The following is a 26,060-nucleotide window of genomic DNA, read 5'->3' on the forward strand; positions in this document are numbered from 1 at the left end:
AAGCCACCCTATCATCCACACGACCAGGATTATTTTACGGCCAATGTTCTGAAATCTGCGGTTCCAACCACAGTTTCATACCAATTGTCGTCGAAATAGTCCCACTTAAACATTTTGAATCATGATCAACAACAATACTTTAGACCCCATTATGAAGCTATCAAAGCATTAACCTTTTAAGTTAAAGACAGGACACCAATTGTCCCATAATGGTATGCCACAATTAGATACATCTTCATGATTTGTTACCATTACAGGAACCACACTTACCCTATTCATTATCTTCCAATTAAAATTCAAAACTTTCACCTTCCACCCCCAACCACAAACCAAAAATCTTATGCACATCAAACCAACCAATCCTTGAGAACTAAAATGAACGAAAATCTATTCACCCCTTTCACTACCCCTACACTTTTAGGCCTACCCCTCGTTATTGCAGTCATTATATTCCCATCCATCCTATTTCCACAACCAAAACGACTAATCAATAATCGTCTCACTACTTTCCAATCATGACTCATAAACGCAATCATTAAACAAATAATAAGCATACACAGCCTAAAAGGACGCGCCTGAACACTCTTACTCACATCCCTAATTATCTTTATTGGCTCCACAAACCTCCTAGGCCTCCTACCCCACTCATTCACCCCTACCACCCAACTCTCCATAAATCTGGGAATAGCCATCCCATTATGAGCAGGAACTGTCTTACTAGGATTCCGACACAAAACTAAATCATCACTAGCCCACTTTCTACCCCAAGGAACTCCATTACCACTAATCCCGATACTCATTATCATCGAATCCATCAGCCTATTAATCCAACCTATAGCCCTCGCTGTACGACTAACAGCCAACATTACAGCTGGCCACCTCCTAATCCACCTAATCGGAGGAGCTGCCTTGGCAATCTATTCTATCAGCCCAATCGGATCACTGGCAGCATTCATCATCCTCACACTCCTTACAATCCTAGAATTTGCAGTAGCCCTTATTCAAGCCTACGTCTTCACCCTACTAGTAAGCCTATACCTACATGACAACACCTAATGACACACCAAACACATGCCTTCCATATAGTAAACCCCAGCCCTTGACCATTAACTGGAGCTATATCAGCTCTCCTCCTAACATCAGGAATAGTAATATGATTTCACTATCAATCTACCCCACTCCTCCTCATAGGCATCTTGTCCAGCATCCTTACTATATTCCAATGGTGACGAGACGTAATCCGCGAAAGAACATTCCAAGGCCATCACACCCCTGTAGTACAAAAAGGCCTCCGCTATGGCATAGTCCTATTTATTATTTCAGAAGTATTTTTCTTTGCAGGCTTCTTCTGAGCATTCTACCACTCCAGCCTAGCCCCCACTCCCGAACTAGGAGGATGCTGACCACCAACCGGAATCACTCCACTAAACCCTCTAGACGTCCCACTACTCAACACCTCCGTCCTCCTAGCCTCCGGGGTATCAATTACATGAGCCCATCACAGCCTCATAGAAGGTAACCGAATACCAATAATTCAAGCCCTTTTCATTACTATCATTTTAGGAATTTACTTTACTGTTTTACAAGGCTCCGAGTATATAGAAACCTCCTTTACTATTTCAGACAGCGTGTACGGCTCAACATTCTTCATAGCAACAGGCTTCCACGGCCTACACGTCATAATCGGAACGACATTTCTTATCGTATGCCTAATCCGCCAAATCCAATTTCACTTCACATCCACTCACCATTTCGGCTTTGAAGCAGCAGCATGATATTGACACTTCGTAGATGTTGTCTGACTATTCCTATACGTTTCCATCTATTGATGAGGATCATACTTTTCTAGTATAACTCAGTACTTGTGACTTCCAATCACCCAGTTTTGGTCTCACTCCAAAGAAAAGTAATAAATATGCTAATCGCACTAATAATTAATTTCAGCCTAGCCTCACTATTAATCCTAATCGCCTTTTGAATTCCACAAATAAACATCTACTCAGAAAAAGTAAGCCCATATGAATGTGGATTTGAATCAATAGGCTCCGCCCACCTACCCTTCTCAATAAAATTTTTCTTAGTAGCCATTACATTTCTCCTATTTGACCTAGAAATTGCCCTCCTCATCCCACTTCCATGAGCTCTTCAACTAACCTTTATTCATTCAACTACAACCCTCTCACTTCTTCTCCTAATTATCTTAGCCCTAGGCCTAGCTTACGAATGATCAAACAAAGGCCTCGAATGAAACGAATTAGTAGTTAGTTTAACTCAAAACAATTGATTTCGGCTCATTAAATTATGATTCAATTCATAACTACTATTAATGTCCCTAACCATATTTAACCTCTATATCACTTTCTTAGCCTCTCTAATAGGCACAATGATCTTTCGCTCACACATAATATCATCCCTCCTATGCCTAGAAGGAATAATATTATCCCTCTTTCTCATATTATCTATCTCCATTACTTTTACACACTCATCCTTCTCATATACCCTACCCATCATTCTACTTGTCCTAGCTGCATGCGAGGCAGCTGTAGGACTAGCCCTACTCGTAAAAGTCTCAAACACATATGGCTCAGATTACGTACAAAACCTCAACCTACTACAATGCTAAAAATCACCATACCCATAATTATAATAATCCCAATAGTCTGACTATCAAACAACAAGTTTATCTGAATCAATACATCCATATATAGCTTTTTAATCAGCCTTCTAACTATCACAACCCTAATTACCCCCTACAGCTCCATACATTTCTCAACACTATTTTTCACTGATCCCTTATCTACACCACTCCTAATCCTTACATCATGACTCACCCCACTGATAATCATTGCTAGCCAAAAACATATATCTAAAGAACCACTCATCTGAAAAAAAACTTACATCTCCCTAATCATCATCCTCCAAACTACGCTTATCCTAACATTTTCATCAACCAAACTAATCATGTTTTATATCCTATTTGAAGCCACACTAATTCCAACCCTAATTATCATTACACGATGAGGAAACCAAACTGAACGCCTAAATGCTGGCTCATATTTCCTATTCTACACACTTATAGGGTCCCTACCCCTCTTAATCGCATTAATCTATATGTACAAATCAATAGGAACTTTAAACATAACTTTCCTGATGTACAAATCAGACCCACTATACAATTCATGATCCAACCACCTAGTATGGCTAGCATGTATAATGGCATTCATAGTAAAAATACCATTATATGGCCTTCACCTATGATTACCAAAAGCCCACGTAGAAGCCCCAATTGCAGGTTCAATAGTTCTAGCAGCTGTATTATTAAAACTAGGCAGTTGCGGAATGATACGTATTTCAACCTTTATCGAACCCCTTAACAAATCTTTAATATACCCATTCATCCTTTTATCTCTATGAGGCAGAATCATAACCAGCTCAATCTGTCTACGACAAACAGACTTAAAATCACTAATTGCATATTCATCAGTAAGCCACATGGCCCTAGTAATTATCGCTATCCTCATCCAAACCCCATCAAGTTATATAGGAGCTACAGCCATAATAATCGCCCACGGATTAACCTCCTCCCTGTTCTGCCTAGCCAATACCAACTATGAACGCATCCACAGCCGAACTATGCTCCTAGCACGAGGATTACAAACAATCCTACCACTAATAGCCCTCTGATGACTACTAATCTCACTCACAAACCTAGCCCTCCCTCCATCCATCAACCTAATCGGTGAACTAATAATCATCATTTCGTCATTCTCATGATCCCACCCAACCATTCTACTTATAGGAATCAATATATTAATTACCGCATCATACTCACTATATATACTAACCACCACACAACGAGGTAAAACTACCCCCCACACTATAAACATTAAACCGTCCTTTACACGCGAACATACACTTATCTCCCTTCACCTTCTTCCTATCCTCCTTCTAACTGCTAAACCGAGCCTAATCCTAGGCCCCACTTTCTGTAATTATAGTTTATTAAAAACCTTAGACTGTGAATCTAAAAATAAAGAGTTACATCTTTTAATTACCAAAAAAGTACAAACAGAGAACTGCTAATTCTTCTGACCCATATATAACAATATGGCTTTTTTACATACTTTATTAGGATAACAGTAATCCATTGGTCTTAGGAACCAAAAACTTGGTGCAACTCCAAACTAAAGTAATCAACATATATTCATTATCCACCCTAGCTATATTCACAATCTTACTTTACCCTCTCCTTTTTTCCACCTTATCACCACCCAACTCCAACTTTCCAAAAAAAGTTACATCATCAATCAAATATGCATTCCTAATCAGCATAATCCCCCTCACAATTTACCTAAACTCTAATAAAGAAGCCTACATCTCCAACTGACACTGAACAACTATCCAATCAATAGAACTCTATGCTAGTTTCAAGCTAGACTTTCTATCAATTATCTTCATACCAATCGCACTTTACGTTACATGATCAATCATAGAATTCTCCACATGATACATACACAACGACCCCAACATTAACCGATTTATACAATATCTTCTTATATTTTTAATCACTATACTCATCCTAGTCTCAGCCAACAACATATTTCAACTTTTTATTGGCTGAGAAGGTGTAGGAATTATATCTTTTCTTCTAATCGGATGATGATACGGACGATCAGATGCTAACACAGCTGCCCTCCAAGCAATTATCTACAACCGAATTGGAGACATCGGATTTGTCCTAACAATAGCCTGACTATTCTCTAACTACAACTCATGAGACTTTCAACAAATCTTCTCAATAGATACAAACTCAAATATTCCAATCCTAAGACTTATCTTAGCAGCCACTGGAAAATCTACCCAATTCAGCCTACATCCATGACTTCCCTCAGCAATAGAAGGTCCAACACCCGTATCAGCTCTACTCCATTCCAGCACAATAGTTGTTGCAGGAATCTTCCTTCTAATCCGTTTCCACCCTATTATTCAAAACAACCAAAAAATACTCACCCTCATTCTATGTATTGGCGCCCTAACAACCCTATTCACAGCTATCTGCGCCCTTACACAAAATGATATTAAAAAAATTATCGCATTCTCAACTTCCAGCCAACTAGGATTAATAATAGTCACCCTAGGAATCAATCAACCATACCTATCCTTCCTACACATCTGCACACACGCTTTCTTCAAAGCCATACTATTTATATGTTCAGGATCAATTATCCACAGCCTAAACGACGAACAAGACATCCGAAAAATAGGAGGCTTAGCCAAAATCCTTCCATTCACCACTTCAGCCCTAATCACTGGCAGCCTAGCACTCACAGGCATACCTTTCCTCACAGGATTTTACTCCAAAGACCTCATCATCGAAGCAATGAATACGTCGTATACAAACGCCTGAGCCCTAATCATTACTCTCATCGCAACCTCACTTACTGCAGCCTACAGTACACGAATCATCTTTTTTGTTCTAACCAATAACCCACGATTTCAACCCATCACTAACATCAATGAAAACCACCCAAACCTAACAAACCCTATCACACGCCTCCTGTTTGGCAGTATCTTTGCAGGATATATCATTTCAAATTTCATCAACCCAATCACTACCCAAACTATAACCATACCAACCATTATCAAACTCACAGCACTTATCATTACACTAACAGGATTTGTTATTGCAATAGAACTCAACTCTATAACACTTCACTTAAAACTTTACCCAAACACATACCACTACAACTTTTCAAACCTATTAGGCTATTTCCCACTAATAATCCACCGCCTAATTCCATATTACAACCTATCTTTCAACCAAAAAATAGCCACATCAACATTAGATTATATCTGAACTGAAAAATCCATACCCAAACTTATCAGCTCACTTCAACAAACAGCTTCAACTTCAACATCAAACCACAAAGGACTAATCACAATTTACTTCCTATCGTTCCTCCTATCAATAATAATCCTTACAATTACAGTAATCTAAACACCTCGTGTTACTTCCACAATAATAAATACACCAACAAACAAAGACCACCCTGCTACAACTATTAATCAACTACCATAACTATATATAGCCCCTACACCTACCGAATCTTCCCGAACCAATACCATCTCATCATTATCAATTACAACCCACTCATCCACATCATAAACATTCTCCAACATATCTACCCCCTCATCCCCGAGAACATAAACCACCAACATAGCTTCCATAATCACACCTAATAAAAGCAACATTCACAGCCAAATATTTGAACTCCAAGCCTCAGGATACTCCTCAGTAGCCATAGCAGTAGTATAACCAAACACCACCAACATACCTCCCAAATAAATTAAAAACACCATTAATCCTATATATGAACTACCATAAATCATCATTAACCCACACCCCACTCCACCACTTACAATTAACCCTAAACCAGCATAAATAGGAGAAGGTTTCGCAGCAACACCAACAAATCCCACTACCATGATTGTTAATAAAATATACATTAAATATGTCATAATTACTACATGGATTTAAAACCAAGACTAATGACATGAAAAACCATCGTTGTCCATTCAACTATAGTAACCTATAATGACAATTATACGAAAAACCCATCCACTAATAAAACTAGTTAATCACGCATTTATTGACCTCCCAGCGCCATCAAACATCTCTGGTTGATGAAACTTTGGATCACTCCTAGGAATGTGCCTAATTATTCAAATCACCTCAGGCCTCTTCCTAGCCATACACTACACACCCGATACTCTCACAGCATTCTCATCCGTCACCCATATTTGCCGAGATGTGAACTATGGGTGACTAATCCGCTACATCCATGCCAACGGAGCATCCCTCTTCTTTATTTGCCTATACCTACACATCGGCCGAGGAATCTATTACGGCTCCTACTCCTACATAGAAACCTGAAACATCGGCATCATCCTATTATTTCTAACAATAGCCACAGCTTTCATAGGCTACGTACTCCCTTGAGGCCAAATATCTTTCTGGGGAGCAACCGTCATTACTAACCTCCTATCAGCCATCCCATACATTGGAACAGACCTTGTAGAATGAATCTGAGGGGGTTTCTCAGTAGATAAAGCTACCCTCAACCGATTCTTCGCATTCCACTTCATCCTACCATTCATCATCGCCGCCATAGCCATAGTACACCTTCTCTTCCTTCATGAAACCGGATCCAACAACCCCCTGGGAATCCCATCAGACTGTGATAAAATCCCATTCCACCCATACTACACAACCAAAGACTTCCTAGGAATCGTACTTCTCCTAGCCTTCTTCCTCACTCTAGTTTTATTTTTTCCAGATCTATTAGGAGACCCAGACAATTATTCACCCGCAAATCCCTTAAATACTCCACCACATATTAAACCAGAATGATATTTCCTTTTTGCATACGCCATTCTACGCTCAATCCCTATTAAACTAGGAGGAGTCATCGCATTAGTTCTCTCAATCCTCATTCTAGCCCTACTACCACATATTCAAACAGCCAGCCAACGAAGCCTGATATTCCGACCCATCAGCCAATTCCTATTCTGATTATTAGTGTCCGATGTCCTAATCCTAACATGAATTGGAGGCCAACCAGTTGAACCACCATTTATCATCATCGGACAAATCGCATCCCTTTCATACTTCACAATTATCCTAGCCCTCATGCCAATCGCAGGAATCATCGAAAACAAAATATTAAAATGAAGAAGCTTTGATAGTATAATAATTACTCAGGTCTTGTAAACCTGAAATGAGGAGCCCCTCCTCTCAAAGCATCAAGGAGAAGATTTTACATCCTACCTCCAACTCCCAAAGCTGGAATTCTACTTAAACTACTCCTTGTATGTAATTCGTGCATTATTTTATTACCACATTAATATCGTACAGTACATTAAACTAACTATCGTACATAATACATTAAATCTTAATCTCACAATTCAACCACAACAACATGAATATCGTCACAGTAACTTAAATTAATGTTCGAAAGACTAGATTTTCCATGATACGTGCATAAACCATCCTATTATGTCTATCCTCGTCCAAATGACTATCCCCTTCCATTGGTGGTCTCTTAATCTACCATCCTCCGTAAAACCATCAACCCGCCCACTAGGACCTCTCTTCTCGCTCCGGGCCCATGACACTTGGGGGTAGCTAATATGAAACTATACCTGACATCTGGTTCTTACCTCAGGGCCATAAGCTGTAAAACCGCCCACACGTTCCTCTTAAATAAGACATCTCGATGGATTAATGTCTAATCAGCCCATGATCAACATAACTGTTCTGTCATGCCTTTGGTATTTTTTTATTTTCGGGATGCGAGGCTCAGCTAAGCCGTCAAAGGCTTGATATAGTCAATTACAGTCAAGCTGGACTTCCTGTCTAATATTCAAGACCCCCAAAAGATTAAGCTCTCGAGTATTTTATGAATGCTTATAAGACATAAAAAAGAATTAATACTAACTTCCCACTCAACCCATCACTTTACCTAGAAGTGAGCCAAAAACAGGATTTTAGTAGACCTATTAGGAGCAATTATTCTAAATTAACACTTTAGTCCCTATCACCTTATCACACCTTTAAAAAACCAGCTCTTCAAAATTAACTAACCAAAAACTTTGTCACAACATACATTCCCTAAATCTACTAGTTTACGTAGCTTAAATTATAAAGCAAGGCACTGAAAATGCCTAGATGAATCATAAAGATTCCATAAGCATAAAGGTTTGGTCCTAGCCTTAATATTAACTGTCAGCAAAATTACACATGCAAATATCCGTAAACCAGTGAGTTCAGCCCTATGTTTTCTACAGACCACAAGGAGCAAGTATAAAGCACGCGTACCCAAACACGCAGCTAAAAACACTAAGTCTAACCACACCCCCACGGGATACAGCAGTGATAAAATTTAAGCAATGAACGAAAGTTTGACTAAGTTATGCTGACTCCATTAGGGTCGGTAAATTTCGTGCCAGCCACCGCGGTCATACGAAAGACCCAAGTTAATATTCCAACGGCGTAAAGAGTGCTAAAATCCTAAACAAATAAACAAATAGAGTTAAGACTTGACTCCGCTGTAAAAAGCCAAAGTCAAAGCAAAAATAAACAACGAAGGTGACTCTAATTTTTGCAGCACTAAAGCTATAGCCTAAACTGGGATTAGATACCCCACTATATCTAGCCATAAACATAAATAGTTCATAACACTACTATTCGCCAGAGAACTACAAGCCACCGCTTAAAACTCAAAGGACTTGGCGGTGCTTTATATCCATCTAGAGGAGCCTGTTCCATAATCGATGATCCCCGATCTACCTTACCACTCCTTGCTAATTCAGCCTATATACCGCCATCTTCAGCTGACCCTAAAAAGGAAACAAAGTAAGCTAAAAAAGTAAATACTAAAGAAGTTAGGTCAAGGTGTAGCCCATGGAGTGGAGCGAAATGGGCTACATTTTCTAATCCTAGAACATTACGAAACTCTATGTGAAACCCATAGAATAAAGGAGGATTTAGTAGTAAATTAAAACTAGAGTGTTTAATTGAATCGAGCAATGAAGCACGCACACACCGCCCGTCACCCTCCTCAAAACCTTAACAATTAAAAGTCCATAACGCCTAATTATAAAAGACTGAGAGGAGACAAGTCGTAACAAGGTAAGTGTACTGGAAAGTGCACTTGGAAGAATCAAAATATAGCTTAAACAAAGCATCTGACTTACACTCAGAAGATTTCAATCCTAATGAATATTTTGAACTATATCTAGCCTAACAAACTACCAAATTAACTATAACATACACATAAATCAAACCATTTACCAAAAATTAGTATAGGTGATAGAAAATTTAACTTTAGCGCTATAGATAAAGTACCGTAAGGGAATGATAAAAGAAAAACCTAAGTAAACAAAAGCAAAGATTAAACCTTCTACCTTTTGCATAATGAACTAACTAGAAAAACTCTGACAAAGAGAACTTTAGCCAGAAACCCCGAAATCAAGCGAGCTACCCTAGAACAGCCTTTTACAGGGCCAACTCATCTATGTAGCAAAATAGTGAGAAGATTTTAAGGTAGAGGTGAAAAGCCTACCGAGCCTGATGATAGCTGGTTGTCCAGGAAAGAATTGACCTCAGAGGGGTGTCTGACCAGGGGTGGGGCATTGTTGGTGAAATGGATGGAGTCCTGAGGCTACATACATCGACATACTCCTTCCTTCTGACCTACATGCTTCTGGGCTAATTGGTGGATTCTTGGGAAGGACGAGGAGACCAAATGGACCAAGCATCAGAACATACTGGCAGAGCTGGGAAAGGTGATGACCCTGTGAGAACTGTTGACAGCTGAAGGGTAGGGAAACAGGCCGGGTGTATGTGTGTGTGGGGGGTGTTGGGGTTATTCCTCCCAGATATTCACCTTCTGCTTTGACCCCCAGCGCCCTTCACCTCCCTCCTGGGATTTTCTGGGACCCTCTTCAGGTGAAAGGATGACCAAGCACAGAAGACAAGAGCTCACACAGCAAGGGGGGGGGTCTATCTTCTGCATCCAACAACCCCCATGCTCAGAAAAAAGGAAAAGACCCGAGAAGGCAGGTGTGGAGGTGCTGTTCCCCACCTTTGACTAAAGCCACCAAGTTCCCACTAGGGAGAGAAAGGGTGCAGATGCATGGCTCTGTAGCTCCCACTGCTTCAGGCCAGGGACCATGTGGTGCTCCCTTTTCACCCATCACTGCATCTGCCCTTTTCCTGGGACATTGGTCACTAGGGATGGGAGTGGGATCCCCGGGTTGTCACCCAGCCCCTACCCTTGGGGCACATTAGTGGCAGAACCCTGGCTGGACTGTGGGGTGTGAGGGAGGTGCAAGTCTGTGACCTGGGGGGGTGTCACCAGGTACGGGTGTCGCAGGGTGCAGTCCCACTGGGCGGCCACTCACCTGTGCTGCTGGGAGAAGTTGTTGGTGGATGCTCCTGGTGGGGTGAGCAGCAATGGAGGGGGCATTGCAGACACTCAGGTCCAGAGCAGAGGACTAGGGGCCGGGACCAGGCCAGGGCTGCAAGCCTGCTAGCAGCTTGCCACCATCTGAGGTTTGAAATGCAGTGCCTTGGAGGAAGCAGGGGAGGGGGCTGGGAAGCAGGAGGGCACATCAATTTCCTACTCCAAAGTAGCTTCAAGACTCTTGCTCACTACTCAGCCATCTCTACCTTCTTCAACTGCTGGTAGTGGTGACAACCAACCTAGGGAATCCCAGGGGGTACAAGGCAGCATGGAATGTGGGCGTGGCCACCATTCTTGTATTCCATTGGTCAGAAAGAAACCTGAAAGAATGGTGGTGTGGCCAGAATCATGTGATGCACGCAGCATGGGCAGAGTCAAGATGACAGCAACTCCCCCAGCCACTTTCCCAGGGAACTATGTCCAATTCAGTTGGGGACAAGAGGGTAACCTGCTTTAGCCAGATGGCTGCACAGATTCTTGTGTGTGTCTATTTGTTGCCAGTCCCAAACCTTGAACTCAGGATCTGGGCACAGTCCATGAGCTGCTTTTGCTCAAGGCTAGCCCTCTACCACAAGAGCTACACGGCTCTTCTTCTGGCTTTGTTGGCACTGAAGTTGGACAGGGGTCTCAAGGACTTTCCTACTTAGGATAACTTTGATCCTCCCATCACAGCCTTGTAAGTAACAAGGAGGATTGCTGAGAGCCACTGGGCCTGCCTAATCACTGGTCTTGTTTATGTTCTTGGACAGACTGGTGAGTTCCCTATCCTCAGGTTGAAGTGGTGGGAGGTGGAGCCCACTATTCGAATCCTGGTCCTGCCACCTCTAAATGGTAGGAGATCCTAAGAAACTTGTTCCTATCCATATGATTACCAATGGAATGTGATGTAAGTCATGATTGAACAGTTCTTGAATAATTCTAGGATAAAATGATACACAATTATATTATAAGACACTGATTGATTTTAATTAATACTTTATTAAGCATTTAAACAATCACATTCATAAAATGGAGGCATAATGAAATACCTAAGAAATGGACCTTATATACTATAAAGGTGCCATTTTTTTCTGCCAAGACTGGGATTGGAACTCATGGTCTGGGTAACTCTCTTGCACTGTGTGGGAAGGGGAAGATTTCCTCCTTGAAGTCAAGAAAATCAAGTCTGTTCCTTAGGCCTGAAATTGATCCCCACCACTAGAAAACATCCTACTCATGTATAATTTCCATATATGATTTATATTTATATACATATGTTGACTCCATATTGCATTCAGTGGAGTTATTCATTTTATTTTTTGTTTTAATCATGTATTGACCATTTATTTTATTGACTATTATGACACATAGAACATTGATTACATTGATTACATAGGACATAGGTCTGCATATGTATTCCACTTCGTACCTGACACTCAGAAGATTCACAGTAAAGGAAAACATGTCACCATCAGATTCTTACTCCACGATTCATTATTTGGGAGTGCTGGCATCTGAACTCATGGCCTACAAGGCCAAATTAATGAATGGGTGAGTGTCCACATGCCATCCTGGGGCAAATTGAGCTGACAGGCAGTTCCTACGACCTAAGATCGAGTCCCAGGGGTTGACAAAATAAGAACAGATTGACACGCAGGTGGCTGTATACTAATAAATATATATCTTTATACCATTCCAGAGATGTCTGTCCATTATTCACTTATATAGACTACATTTGTACCAATTCTTGGATATTTATTATACCTCCATGTAATTATTGTTATTGTTTTCATCTTTAAATTATTAATGAAATCTGTGTCTTGAAATTATTGTGTTCCTGTAATAGTATTCTTTTAATGCTTCATAATATTAAATAAAATCAATCAGCCTCCTGAAATTATGCTGTCTAATTTTATAGAAGCATCATTCACAATCAACTCATTCAACCGTGACATTGATAACATTCCATTGTTATTCCTATGGATGAGAATAAGTCTCTTAGTATCTCCTGCCATTGGTTGTGTCAGGACAGGGATTCGAAATCAGGGCTTACATTGCCACGTGGGCCTATGGTTTTCCCGGTATTCTGTCAGCCTTCAGCAATGCAAGGTGAAGTACCCTTTGCAAAAGTGTCATTTAGACCCAGGAGGTCACTGTGCAAAGGAAGAAAACATAAAAAGCTGTCTCACAGCATTTTTCTGTGCATTTTTTCCCTGAAAGGCCTGGGGGTTTAGGATCCCAGGAGCAGCTATGGGTCCAGTGGCTCCATCCCAGCCTTGAGTGATCAAAGATGAGGCAGAGTTGCCACGACCTGAGTTCAAGTGCCGTGCTGAGCATAAAATAAAATAAAATAAAAAATAAATTAGCTCTCTGGCTTGCAATTTGCACTGTTTATTCTGCATGGTTTTCGATTTGAACTCAGGGTCTGGGTACACCTGCAGCACTGTGGATGAAGCGGAATCTTACCATACTTGAAGATAAGAAAGTCAGGCCTGTTCATTAGGCACGAATTCAAGCCCCAGCCCTGGAAAACATACTATTTATATACATTGTAAAGATAGGATTTATACTTACCTATAGATGTTCAGTCCATACATGTTTGGTGTGGTTGTTCCTTGTATTTTTTTATTCATTTATTTACCATTGATTTTATTTACTACGATGACACCCACTCCATTGATTACATTGATGATATACTATCACATAGCATCTAGATTTGTAGACATGTTCTCCATCATGCCTAACACCCGGGACTCTCAGAGAAAAGAAAAATAATTTTCACACTCAGTTTCTTACTTCATGATCCATTGGTAATGCTGGGATCTGTCTCAGGGCCTAGCAGGACCAATTGGTGAATAGGTCAAGGTGAACAAACCAGCCTGTGAGCAACTAAGGAGCTAGGCCATTCCCAGGATCTGACATTGATCCTCAGGGTGCCCCACGATAGTCATAAATTCATTATTTAAACATAGGATCTATGTTTACATACATGTGTGGACAGCATTTTGCATTCAGTGTACTTCTTATTTTGTGACTAATTCATGGAGGTATTGTGTATTTTATTGAGTATGGTGACAGGTATAACTGTGCTGACATGGATAACAACCTGTTCCTATGGTTATAGGGTTGCCTATGCATTCTCCATCCTTGTTGAGACCCAGGACTTTCACAGGAGAGGAAAACATGTGCAACGATTGCCTTCTGACATAAGGAGGAATCTTTTGTTAGTGCTGAGATTTTAACTCAAGTCTGGGTAGCTCTGTTGCACAGTGGGGGAAGGGGAAGCTCTCCATCCTTAAAGACTAGAATGTCAGTTCCAGTCCAGAGCCTAATTTGAAGCCCCAGCACTGGACAAAATAATAAACCCATCTTTTTTAAACATAGGATCTCTCTTTACCTACAGGTGTCGTATGCATCTTGCATTCAGTGTAGATTTTTTTAAATTTTATTTATTCATGGATATATTGTGTATATTATTGAGTATGGTGACAGATATAACTGTGCTGACCTGGACAACCTATTTCTATGGCTATAGAGTTGCCTATATAGCATTCTCCATCCTCTCTGAGACCCAGGACTTTCACAGGAAAGGAAAACAGGTAGATTGATTGGATTCTCACATCAGGATGAAACTTTTGGCTGTGCTAAGATTTGAAGTCAAGGCCTAGCAGACCCAATTGGTGAAAGGGTCATCGTGAGCACACCAGCCTGTGAGCCACTAAGGCACTAGGTCATTCCCTACACCTGAGATCGAGCCCTGGTGGGGGACAATATAGTCATAAATTCATAATTAAACCAAGGATCTATATTTCCATACATGGGTGGGCAGCATCTTTATTTTGTCTCTTATTCATTGATATATTGTGTATTTTCTTGAGTATAAGATGACAGATATAACTGTGGTGACCTGGATGACAACCTAGTCCCATGAGTATAGAGTTGCTTATACATTCTCCATTCTACTTGAGACCCAGAACTTGCAAAGCACAGGAAAACAGGTGCAATGACTGGCTTCTCACATCAGGGTGAATTTTTGGCAGTGCTGGGATTCACACTCGGGGCCTAGGAGGCCCAACTGCCCAATGAGTCCACGTGAGCACACCAGCCTGTGAACCACTAAGGAGCTGGGCTGTTCCCAGGAGCTGAGATCAAGCCCTAGGGAGGCCACAAGAGTCCTCAATTCATCATTGAAACATGGGATGTATATTCACATCTGTGTTTGGACTGCATCGTGCCTTAATGTAGTTATTCTCTATTTTGCATGCTATTCATGGATATATTGTGTATTTTCTTGAGTATATGATGACAGGTAAAACTCGGCTGACGTGGATGACACCCTATTCCCATGGCCACAGGGTGGCCCATGCATTCTCCATCCTAGCTGAGACCCAGGACTTAAACAGGAAAAGAAAACAGGTGCAACGATTGGCTTCTGACATCAGTATGAATATTTTGACAGGCTGGGATCTGAACTCGGGGCCTAGCAAGCCCAATTGGCGAATGGGTCCATATGAGCACAGCAGCCTGTAAACCACCAAGGAGCTAGGCCATTCCCAGGACCTGAGTTTTAGTCCCCGGGGAGGGAGAAGGAGAGCACAATAGTTATCCATTCATAAGCTGAATTTAGTATGCAAATAAGTACGTATTTGTATAGAGTAGGAGAGAAGGCGACCTGTGATGGAATCCAATCTACCGTGTGACTTCCGATTTTTGGATCTTTCCTGATTCCTCCATTTCATGACTGTGATGATTATTGTCATGCTTCATCAATTCTTCATTACAAATAATTGATACCCCATGAGTCTTGCCTATCATTTTCTACTCCCATCATGCACAAACTACTCATTCAAGGATGATAACAATTGCATTCCATGGCTCTTTCTAGGTCCAGAAAAGAGAATCTCAGCCTCTCCTGCCATTCCCTCCTCCTAGGGGGGCTGAATTCAAGCCTCAGTCCTGGAAAACATACTCCTTATATACCTTTTAAAGAAAGGATTTCTACTTCCATACAGATGTTCAGTCCATATCATGTTTGGTGTGGTTATTTATTTTATTTCTTGTTTTATTCATTTATTTACCATTTATTTTATTGACTCTGATGACACCTATACCATTTATTATATTGTTTACATCCTATCACATAGCATCTAGATTTGTAGATGTGTTCTCCATCATGCCTGGTATTGCTAGGATCTGAATGCAGGGCCTAGCAGGCCGAATTCATGAATGGGTGAGTGTGAGCATGGCATCCTCTAGCCAATGAAGCTGTCAGGTGGTTACTAGGCGCTAGTTTGTGCCCCAGGTTTGGCCAAAACAGCGATAAATAGATAGGCAGGTGGTGGTATACAAATAAATAAACATTGGTAAACAGTGCCAGAGCCTTCTATGACTGAATGACACCTACTATGTTCCTACCAACACTTAGGTATTTATTATTCCACCATTACAGGAATATTATTCTTTTCATGCTTAATAAACTATTAAGATCAATCAGCAACCTAGGATTATTGCATCCAATTTTAGACTCAACTTGTGCATGAACTACTCTTTCAGTTGGCATTCATATGCATAGGAACAAGTCCCTTGCATTCTTCTACCATTGTTAGGTGTCAGGACCGGGTTTGAACCAAGAGCCTATGTTGACAGGTTGGCCTATGGTTTCCCTGATAGCCCGCCAGCTTTCAGCAATGGCAGGTCAGCTCCACTTTGCAACCAGGTAATTAAGACCCAGGATAGTCACCTTGCAAAGAAAAAAATCCTAAAACCCTTCAGCCCTCTGCAGCTCACCACTTTTTGTGCTTTCCAGCTTTTTTTTTTCTTCCTGCAATCCCTCTGGGCCTAAGATCCCCCAATCGAATATGGGTCCAGATGCTGCACCCCAGCCTAGGGTGATTGAAGCTAAGGCAGACTTCCATGACATGAGTTCAAGCCCCATTGTTGACCAAAAAAAAAAAACCAAATAAAAATTAATTAATTAATTAATTAAATTAAAAAAATAAAGCTCATTTGTTTGGAATTTCTGCCAGTTTTCTTTCCTAGCCTAGGATTTAAACTCAGGGTCTTGGTAAATCTGTAGCAATGTGTGGGAAGGTGCAGTGTTGTCACTACTTGAATTCAAACCCTGTGCCAAGCCAAAAAAAAAAAAAAAAATAAGTCACTGACCTGGGCAGTGGGAGTAGTTGTGGACATGGTAGAGAAGGTATGGTAGGGGGAAAACAAAGGAGGAAGCAACAATGCTCAATAGGAAATGTGCTCATTACCTTGCTCATGTAACTGTAACCCCTCTGTACAACATTTTTACAATAAAAATGTACAAAATGAAACAATATAGTTCTCAGAGAAGCACTTTAGGGGTAAAGGAAGGATGTCTGAATAGCTGTACAAAATTCACCACTGCATTTTTGTTTAATGCTCAGTATGAAACTGAATAAACATAACAGCTTCCATTAAAAAAAATTAAGTCTCAGTCTTGGAACTGGTGCCAGTATTTCTGCTATTGCTGGGATTTGATCTCACTGTCCAGGTAACTCTTTTGCACCATAGGTGGAGGCAAATCTCACTGTCCTTGAGGAAAAGAAATTCAGGCTAGAGTTCCCAGGGCCTGAATGAAGGCCCTGCAATGGAAAAACTATTTCTATACATGTGTAATATATGATATATACTTACATATGTATGTTTTTTACATATTATGATTACTATTGATTTTGTATTTTATTTTTATTTGATTCATTAATTTATTGTTTTATTATTATACACATAATATTTATTACATTTTGAACATACATTATAAAATTATACACAATAATTTAGGACATTAACTCATTTTTCATTAATCTTTTATTAAGTGTTGAAACATGATACATAATTAAATGGAGGCATTTGTCACAGTCTTCACATGTTTAGAGTCTCACTCAAGTATGAGCTGTGTTTTACCTTTGGATACCTTACTATAGTGATCTCTTTAGATGATTTATAGTCAGAAGCCTTTTCTTGAGGATAGGCAAGTTGAGGGATAAAATTGTAAGGGTGGGGCAAGAAATGTGGCTTAGTGGTAAAGAGCTCACTCAGCTTGCATGAATGTCAGAGTTTGAATCCTCAGTGCCACATACTCAGAAAAAGCCAGAAGCTGTGGAGGGGCTCAAGTGGTAGAGCACTAGCCTTGAGGAAAAGAAGCCCCAACACTGTCAAAAACAATAGGCCATATGCCAGTGGCTCACACTTGGAACTCTGGCTTCTCTGGAGGCTGAGATCTGAAGACCACCGTTCAAAGTCACCCTAGACAAGGAAAGCCTGTTAGACTGTTATCTCCAATGAACCACCAAAAAACCCACGTGGCGCTGTGGATCAAGTGATACAGTGTTTGCCTTGCTCAGGAAAAGTCCCTAGATTTGATTCAATTCACACAATTGGAAAAAACTAAGGGTTAATCAAAGTACTTTTTCTATTTGCTAATTAGGAGAACATTCTCTGGAAAATGAACGCTGATATATAGCAGAATTGAAATCAGAGCTCAAGGTTCAAGTGTAGCAGATCCATATGCCCAGCCTCTCAGACTCTAGCATTATAACCTTGTGTCCTACGGGGTTCTGAAAGGTCAAATGTTGAAAGACATAATATGCTCACCAAGCCCTTTGTGATGAGCAGTTGACTTGTATTGTTGATGTCATTACACTTCTGAACGCAGCAGAACAGCAGTGGCTCACACCCGTCACCTAGCTCAGGAGGCTGAGATCTGAGGATCACAGGGTGAAGCCAGCTAGGGCAGGAAAGTCTAGGACAATCTAACTTCCACTTTGGAAAGGTCAGATGTTCAAGAGCTTCCTGTGTTTCTCTTGGTGATGAGAAGTTACTTGCACTCTAAATGTTCTTAGAATTCTTGAGCTATAGAAGCAGAAAAGAAACATTTTTAACCCATCCTGGGTTCAAATGAAGTATTCAGGATCCAAGCCCTAGCCCTGTTAGCAGGAAGAACTCCTGTGTAACATTGTATTTGAAGGACCAAAAACAGTTTCAAAAGACATGCTAGGTGAAGAGACCTAGGCTTGCAGGATTAGGAGGCAGAATGTACATAATCAACAGGGAAGTGAGCTGCAAAAGCACTTCATGCATTCCAGGCACAGCCAGCAAAGGGGGGAACCCTGAAACATTTGTTAGAGTTACACCAGGGTCAGGCCTTTCTCAGCCTCTTCAAACAATGACTAATTAACCTTCCTCTCTCAGGTGAAGGGAGCCTCAGGCTATCTTTAGGTTAACAATAGAGAGCCAGTTTAGAGAGGGAGAGGGGAGGAACAGAGAAGAAAAACCCTGCTCTCTGCCTTAAGGAATGGGATTTTGACTCTCCATCTGTCAGATTTAAAGACCATTCTTCTACCTCTGCCAATTCATTCTCCTTCCTTCATTCTGCACATCATTAATGCAAATTCCCAGTCCCAGGAGAGGCAGGGCCCTTTCTCTTCTGTCTCTAAGCACCTGAGTTAGAACCTGGCTCTGCCCTCTTGGCTCTTGGGCCTTCTGCTGCCTGAGAAGTGGGACAGAGACAGTCTTCCTGCTCTGTGGTTGTGTGAAGGCAATGTGGTGGCCTGGCTCCCTGCAGAAGGCCTCACACTGGGAAGTATTCCCTTCTTTCCTCCTGACGTCCAAGATCTATCTATCCACCTATCTACCTACCTTCCTTCCTACTTACCTACATAGCTAGCGATCTCTTATCAGTTTTTGGGATGAACTCAAGGCCTGGGCACTGTTTCTAGCTCTCTGCTACTTGAGCCACAGCACCAATTCTGGCTTTTTTCTGTGTGCTACTGAGGAATCGAACCCAGGGCTCTTGCATGCTAGGCAAGCACTCTCTCACTAATCCAAATACCCAGCCCCCTCATCTTTTTCTTCATTGTAGTTTTTACATAAGTATGCTACCATTTTACGTCCCCAAGTTTAATTCTGAATACTGGCTATTTCTATGAACACTTTTCTTCCCCTGCCTGATTTGTCACTGTCCCTGCCTTGGCCTCATAATAAAATGTAAATAAAGGCTGTTGAGAGCTTAAGTGTGCATCATATAAAGACACAGGCCTGCTACCCTGGAAGAGAAAAGCCATGGGCTTGAAATGAAAAGAATGGTGCAGTATGTGCAACGAGTATATCTGAAAAATAAATCAGTAAATAAAGCAGAAGCATTGAATATGGTCTGTTTGCACTCAGGGTGGTAATATACACACATAAGTAGGTAGGGCACTGATACATAACTTGGTATTCTCTTCTTTAATTTATTTTGTGGCCATCCCAGGGCTTAATCTCAAAGCCCGCTGCGTTCCTCAGTTGTTTTGCTCAAGGGTGAGGCTCTACCACCCTCACAGCTCCACTTCAAGCCATCTGGTCATTAATTGGACATAAGTACCTTCCAAACTTTCTTGCCTGGTCTGGCCTGTTTTTCCTGCTCAGCTTTCTCTCTCAAAGCTGGAGCTCTACCCTCTGGGCCACTGCTTCACTTTTGGTTTTCTTTTGGTTTTTGGAGATAAGAGTCTCAAAGACATTCCTGCTTGGGCTGGCTTTGAACGGCAATCTCCTGAGGAGGCTTCAAGCGGCTTTCCTCAAGGATTCGCCAAGGAGGTGCTCCACAGAAATCCTTAGTCTAAATCTTGAGACCATGAGCTCAGAGCAGAAACCCAGAGCTTTACCATTTTGTGCCACAGCTTCACTTCTAGTCTGTGTGTGTGTGTGTGTGTGTGCGCGCGCGCGCACGGGCTTCTGCTCTGAGCCTATGGTCAGCACCTAGTCCCTGTGTTCAACCCCAAAACCTAGCCACTCAGGGCCCAACTAAGAGAAGTGAAACATTTCAAAACTTGATGAGCTTCACCAGACTCATATGACAGGAAGCATTGTGATACCAGACATGTGCTTGGATTTCCCAAGCTTCCAGAACCCTGGGAGAGGCATCATAGGTCCATCATTGCTGCAGGTCCTGGGGTTGAACTGTGAGCCTAGGCATACTCTCTGAGCTCCTTTTACTCAAGGGTATTGCATTAACCTTGAATCCAAGCCTTACTTCTGGGTTTTTCTTTGATCTCTCAGAAATAACAATGTCAGGGACTTTCCTATGCTGGCTGGATTCAAACTAAGGTTCTCTACATCTCAGCCTCCTCAGGAGCTAAGATTACAGTCAGCAGCCCTTGGCACCTGCCTTTCTTTTCTTCTTCATTTTTTAATCTGGACAATCTGACTTCTTAACAGGGTCATTCCAATGGTTTGAATTTATAAGTAAACTACCCCAATGTTCTTACAGCTGCTTTCTCTGAGAAGGATTTTCTCTCCTCATCTTCTCCTCTGGTCACAGGTTTGAAGCCAAAAGTGAGAAATGAGTGTCCCAGGATTTGGGAGCAAATGTCCACAGGACATGCCAGCTTTGTCACTTAGCATTGAGCTGCAGTGAATTTACTGTTTCAGGATGAGAGGACCGAAAGCTGGAGCGATCCTCATACTCTCTGCATTGCTCCCTTTGAATATAAAATGACCTAATAATTATGAATGTTTTTTTTGTCTACACCCTTAAGTATCTAGAACACACTAGAAGCATATTCATGTTTCTGTTTTTCTCTAGCACACACACATGCACGTACAGCTTCACTTCTGGTCTCTGTGTGTGTGTGTGTGTGTGTGTGTGTGTGTGTGTGTGTGTGTGTGCATGCGCACACGCTCATGCACACACATACACATGTGTGCATACACCAGTCCTGGAGCTTGAACTCAGGACCTGAGCACTGTACCTAGTTTCTCTTATACAAGGATAGCCCTCTCCCACTTGAGCCACAGAGCCACTTCAGGCTTTTTTCTAGTGATGTGGTCCTGAGAAATCAAGCCCAGGGTTTCATATATGCAAAGTACTCTACCTCTAAGGCACATTCCCAGACCACTAAGTCAGGTTTGTTTGTTTGTTTCTGTTTTTTTTTATTGTTGTTGTTGTAGGTTGTAGGAGTTAAAGTCTGGGTCTGGTGCTGTCCCTGAGCTCTTCAGCTCAAGTTTGTGCTCTACCACTTGAGCCACAGAGCTACTTCAGGTTTTCTGGTGGTTCATTGGAGCTATATGTCTCAAGGACTTTCCTGCCCAGGTTAGTTTTGAACCATAATCCTCAGATCTCATCCTCCCGAGTAGCTAGGATAACAGGCATGAGTCACAAGCACCCAGCTTCCACTTCAGTTGTCTTAGTGGTGAATTGAAGATAATAGTCTCATGGGACCTTTTGTGTCTGGGATAGTTGGGAACCCATATCCACAGATCTCAACTTCTTATAAGGCAAGGCAACAGACTTCAGCTATCAACTCCTAGGCCGTGGCATTCTGCTGCAAGGTGGTTAGTGGTTCCATGTGGTGGAGTGTTAGCCATGAGCCCAAGAGATAAGGGTCAGCACCTAGGCCCCGAGTTCAAGGTTCATGACTGAGAAAAATCAAAACAAAACAATTGTCCACAGGAGACAACTCACTAGTCTTCAGTAATACATAATTTTGTCTCTGCCATGGGGACATATCTGAGCCTCAATATTCTTGTCTGCATAATCATCTGAGTTGTGGAGGTCTTCGAGTACCAGGTGAAAGAGTGCACCCAATGAAGGACACAGCACATGTTACTCTTTGCAGGACTCAGCTGAGAGCATCTTATGAAGGACTCAGCACATAGCTCTATTCGATAAGCTGTCATTAGGATTGGGGTGCTTTCATCAGTATCACCATTCTTTGAGGAATATTTCACAAACCAAACAAGTTCACATCTAATGGTTTAATGGTATTTTTGAGGGGGGAGTTACCCAGGGTGCTGGAACTCAAAGCATGGGGATACCGTTCTAATAACATTTGCTCAAGGCTAAAGCTGTACCACTTCAAGCCACATTTTAAAGTGTCCCGTAGACTTCCTGCTAGGACTGGGTTTTAAAGCCCCCAAGCAGCCAGGATGATAGGGGTAAGCCAGCAGCGTCTGGTTCCTTGCAGCTGGGTTGCAGGCGTTTACATCTGGCTAAGTTAGGTTAGGTGGAAGCTTTCAGCACCAGACTCCTAGCTTGCTTTGTGATGAGGTATTTGAAGTCCTGTCCTTCTACAGTTGCAGTTAGAACATTCTGCCTTTTTGGCAGCAGTCCTGGGGCTTGAGTAAGGGCTTCGACAGTGTCCCTAAGCATTTGTGCTCAAGGCTGGCACTCAATTGAGGAAAGGCAGCAGAACTTCCAGGTTTTCTGTTTATGTGGCACTAAGGAATCAAAACCAGGGATTCGTGCTTACTAGGTGAGAACTCAACCACTGAGCCCCAGGAGTGAACAAGATATAAATAGATAGAGATTGCTGTATATAAATATTATATACACAAAAAGAGATGCCTGTATATTATTAAATTATAGATAATATTACTACCAATTATTAGGTATTAAATTATGTCTCTGTTTAATGATGTGTCCCAGTTGAACCATTAATAAAGCATTAATTAATAATTACTCAATATCCTGTTATTATTTATCACATATGTATATACATCCATACATATAATTACATATTTTATAGAACAAGACAGATGTCTACATATAATTAAATTATGTATGCATCATGTGTTACTACCAATTATTATGTATTTAATTATGTCTCCATGCAATTTTTATTCTGTTAGTGCTTAATAAAATATTCATCTTAATGCAGTCCTATAGTTCTTATATCTAATATTATCCTACAATGATTCACTACTAATTCAATTTGTTTATCATTTACTGTAGTGATAATTTTTCCACCTATGACATTTATTACATTTATGACATCCTCTTACATAACATATAGATTTGCATACGAATTATACATCCTACCTGACACCGAGCACTTTCAAAGAAAAAGAAAACATGTGTCATTCTCAGCTTCTCACTCCACGATTACATTTTTGGCAGTGCTGGGATCTAAATTCAGGGCCTACAAGGTTTAATTCATGAATGGGTGACTGTCAGCACAGCAGCCGCTAGCCAATTCATCTGCCAGGCAGTTCCCAACCCTGAGATCAAGCCCCATATGTTGACTCCATATTGTGATTAATGTATTCATTCTTTTTGTATTATTCATTTATCTACCATTTATTTTATTGACTGTTAATACACAAGGAATATTTATTACATAGGGCATAGATTTGCTTGTGTATGAAACTTCACACCTGACACCCAGACCTTTCACAGAAAAGGAAACATGTGTCACTTTGGGCTTCTTAATCCACGATTCAATTTTTGTGAGTGCTGGCATCTGAACTTACAGCCTACAAGGTCCAACTCATAAGTGGGTGAGTGTCAGCATGTCAGCCTGGGGCATATGGAGCTGACAAGCAGATCCCAGCATCTGAGATCGAACCCCAGGGGTTGACAAAATAAGAGCAGATTGACATGCAGATGGTAGTACACAAATAAATATAGATCTTTATAGTGCCAGAGATGTTTATACATGATTCAGTTATATATGCTACATTCCTACCAATTCGTGGATATTCATTATGACTCCATGTAATTAATATTATTGTTTTCATCCTTAATGAATTATTAATTAAATCAACCACTGTCCTGAAATTATTGTGTCCATGTAATTAATTGTATTCTTTTAATGTGTCAAAAATATTAATTAAAATCCATCGGCCTCCTAAAATCACTCTAATTTTATAGTAGTATCATTCAGGAAGAACTAATTTAACCTGGACATTCAAAACCTTCCATTGGAATTCCTATGAATATGAACGAGACTCTTAGAATGTCCTGCCATTGGTAGGGGTCAGAACTGGGCTTTGAACTCAGGGCCTATGTTGCCATGTTGGCCTATGGCTTCCCTGGTAGCCCACCAGCTTTCAGTAAGCCACGTTAAGAGCATTTTTCAGCTGTGTCATTCAGATCCAGGATGGTCACCTTGCAAAGAAAACAAATGTAAAACTGTCAGCCATCTGCAAGTTGAACGGTTTTATTCTGTGTTGATTTATTTACTTTTTTCCTGTCAGCCTTTGAGGCCTAGGAACCCAGGATTGGCTGTGGATCCAGTGGCTGCACCCCAGGGTAGAGTGATCAAAGTTGAGGCAGAGTTGCCACGACATGGGTTCAAGCCCTGTGGCAAAATAAAAATACATACATACATACACATATACACACATACATATGTACACTATAAATATTTTAAAAATTATGAGGCTCCTTGGCTTGGAATTCATGCCATTTTTTTCTGGCAGGCCTGGGATTTGAACTCAGGATCTGGGTAAATCTACAGCACTATGGGGGAAGGGCAAGCTCACGGTGTTGGAAGACAAGAAAGTCAGGCCTGTTCCCAGGGCCTGAATTCAACCCTAGCATTCAAAAAAAATATTCGTATACATTTTAAATACATGACTTACATTTACTCTCAATTGTTTACTGCAGGGGCTGGGAAGGTGGCTCAGTGGTAGAGCGCTTTCCTTGAATGCCTGAGGCCCTGGGTTCGATTCCTCAGCACCACATAAGCAAAAAGAAAAAAGCCGGAAGTGGCACTGTGGCTCAAGTGGTAGAGTGCTAGCCTTGAGCTGAAGAGCTGAGAGACAGCACCCAGGCCCAGAGTTCAGGCCCCGCAACCAGACCCAAAAACAAATGTTTACTGCATATTACAGTTAGTGTATTAATTGTTTTATTTTGTTTTTAATTATTTGTTTTGTATTTTAGTGAGTATGATTGCATGTATAACATTTTTTACATCCTATCACATAGGACATAGATTTGCATATATATTGTACATCATACTTGAGACCCAGGACTTTGACCGGTAAGGAAAACATGTGGGACAATTGGCTTCTTCCACCAGGATTAAGTATTTGGCAATTCTGTGATTTGAACTCAGGGCCTAGAAGGCCCACTTCATGAATGGGTCAATGTTAGCATACCAGTCTGATGCAAGTGAAGTTGTTGGGCAAATTTGAGGACCCAAGTTCACGTCCTAGGAGTGGCCAATATATAAACAGACAGATGTGTAGACTGAAGTGTGTGTGTGTATTTATATATGTATATGCATCTATCAATAAATGTATACAGAGACAGACATTTATGTA

At 41.1% G+C, this 26,060-nt stretch overlaps 2 long non-coding RNA genes across 2 annotated transcripts; one reads left to right on the forward strand and one right to left on the reverse strand.

Annotated features, from left to right (window-relative positions):
- Positions 1-1,703: 1,703 nt before the first annotated feature.
- Positions 1,704-9,835, reverse strand: LOC122099871. The gene is made up of 3 exons (XR_006146017.1): positions 9,824-9,835; positions 7,296-7,300; positions 1,704-2,149 (listed from the first exon to the last, which is right to left on the reverse strand). It is a non-coding gene; the product is annotated as an uncharacterized LOC122099871 (long non-coding RNA).
- Positions 8,628-25,829, forward strand: LOC122099870. The gene is made up of 3 exons (XR_006146016.1): positions 8,628-10,145; positions 15,955-15,959; positions 25,817-25,829. It is a non-coding gene; the product is annotated as an uncharacterized LOC122099870 (long non-coding RNA).
- Positions 25,830-26,060: the final 231 nt, after the last annotated feature.

Source organism: Dipodomys spectabilis, unplaced genomic scaffold (assembly GCF_019054845.1).
Source record: "Dipodomys spectabilis isolate Male_0828 unplaced genomic scaffold, ASM1905484v1 ptg000543l, whole genome shotgun sequence".
Taxonomy (NCBI): domain Eukaryota; kingdom Metazoa; phylum Chordata; class Mammalia; order Rodentia; family Heteromyidae; genus Dipodomys; species Dipodomys spectabilis.